This window comes from Chinchilla lanigera, unplaced genomic scaffold (genome assembly GCF_000276665.1).
Source record: "Chinchilla lanigera isolate Chin_1 unplaced genomic scaffold, ChiLan1.0 scaffold00062, whole genome shotgun sequence".
NCBI lineage: Eukaryota > Metazoa > Chordata > Mammalia > Rodentia > Chinchillidae > Chinchilla > Chinchilla lanigera.
The window spans coordinates 7,494,871-7,496,691 of NW_004955463.1; the positions used below are offsets into that span (position 1 = coordinate 7,494,871).

Genomic DNA, 1,821 nt, shown 5'->3' on the forward strand with positions numbered 1-1,821 from the left:
GATTCGGGCACCAGCCCGACACCCGCCGGGGGAGGGGGAGCGGGGAGCTGACGGCGGGGGGCGGGCGGTGGACCCCGCCTCCCCAGCAGAGCCGGCCGGGGAAAGAGGGGCGTCTCGTGCTCTTCCTCGGAGCGCGCCCTGACGGAAGCCAGGCGCGTAGGGATGGAGGGTGCGTGCGAGGTGACTGGACAGGTGTGAAGATGGGAATAAGGGCCGCAGGGTGGGAGTGCCCTGACTTGCCGGGATTCTGCCGGGACTCTGGCGGCTCACCGGCACCTGCACGGAGACTACGTTTCCCGAAGTGCTCAGCGGCAGCCCGCGTCTGCGCACGCGTAGTCCGTCGGCTGGGGGCGGAGCCGGGGGAGGTGGAAGGGCTGTCTCCCAGAGTTGAGGTATACAGTGTGCGCCGGTGAAGTTTCCCTGTCCTCTCCGTCAGTAGCGCGGGAATAAAGTTGGTGGATTTAGTACGTAGCCTGAATGCTTGGGTTGCAAGCCTTGGTGTTGTGGCGCTCCGCACGTCGTCCAGCTGAAGGAGAAGCCGGGTTGAGCTGGCTCTTCCCAGGTAAGGTGTTCTCCCCACGCGTGTTTCCGCAGCTCGGTCTCCTGGGGCATAGCACTCTTAGCTAAAAAGCCCCCTCCCCCCGCCCCCGATCGCAGACAGGCCTTCTGGGAGCGTCTGTTCGTGAGAAAGTGTGTTTACCGCTCACTCCTCCGGCGGGTAGTCTGGAGTGCCCCTAGGAGCTGCCTTTCACATAACGCCCTTGTTATGCCGAAATCCAGCCAGTCCATCTTCACTCAGCGAAGTCGAGGAAAATAGCCTGCTATCTGTCATTTAGCAAGTTAGGCTGGATTTTTTGAGTTCAGACATTGATTTGATGACCTTTTTTTTTTCTGGTTATATACCAGTTGTTTTCTGGGTAGGTTTGATATATAAAAATACTACTCCCAGGTGGGAAGGGTAGTGAGGTCCTTAGGATGCTAGTGTAGGAGTCTGAAAATCGGAGCAATTTAGGCTTTGTATGTTTATAGATTATGCTCTGTACAGAAGTGGTTAGGAGGTTTGGATGGTCAATGCAGATCATATTTTGATATTCTTGAATACTGCCGCCACCCCTGTCCTTCCGTGTTGTTGGGGCTTGAACCTAGGGCCTTCTGCCTGTTAGGCAAGTGCTGTACCACTGAACTACATCCCCAGTCCTTCCTGTATTTATAAATTCAACATGTATTTGTTGAGGGCTGCGCCTAGGCACTAGAAATACGAACAGTAATCAGACAGAAAGATCGTTTTGCTTTTGGATTTCACGTTTTAGTGAAAAGTGACATGCAAAAAGTCAAACGTGTAGCATGTCCGTCAGAGATGAAACTCCTATGGAGACTAACACAGAGGGGTGAGGAGTGCGAGGGGGTGGGAGCTGTAATTTTACTACAGGGGTCAGGGAAGACCTCACCGAGAAGGTAATTTTTATTACGAATTGAAGGGAGTGAGAGATTATCTTATGGTTGCCCAAGGAAAAAGAAAGTGCAAAGTCCTGAGAGAGTCTTTATTGTATTCCGAGAGCAGCCTAAGAGGCCAGCCAGTAAGCTAGAGGAAGGCAAGAACCGTAAGGGAGAAGCTTATATAGGAAAGAGCAGGGAAGAGGTTGTGTAGGGGTTGCTGTGGCTATTTTGGAAATTTGAGTTTTCGTTCTGAAGGAGATGAAAAGCTATTGGAGAGTTGTCAAAGAAAATGTCATCTGAATTATATTTTAAAATTGTGGTGAAATATGTATAGCAGAATTTGCCAACTTAACCGTTTTAAGGGTGCAATTTGTGGCATTAATT

The 1,821-nt window shown here is 51.5% G+C and overlaps 2 protein-coding genes across 6 annotated transcripts in view; one reads left to right on the forward strand and one right to left on the reverse strand.

The window, feature by feature from the left end:
* Positions 1–236, reverse strand: part of Purg (purine-rich element binding protein G) — a gene marked incomplete in the record, with an annotated part of 34,574 nt that extends 34,338 nt beyond the window's left edge. Inside the window, 1 exon segment of the mRNA XM_005398386.2 lies at positions 1–236.
* A 136-nt stretch (positions 237–372) lies between these two features.
* The window catches only part of Wrn (Werner syndrome, RecQ helicase-like), a 138,290-nt gene continuing 136,841 nt past the window's right edge, over positions 373–1,821 (forward strand). For 3 of the 5 annotated variants that reach the window (XM_005398387.2, XM_005398388.2, XM_005398389.2), the window contains exon 1: positions 374–562. The gene's annotated coding sequence lies outside the window, so the exon portion shown is untranslated. Of the gene's footprint in view, positions 563–1,821 lie in introns of all 5 variants that reach the window. The other 2 variants (XM_005398390.2, XM_013521530.1) reach the window with 2 other exon arrangements.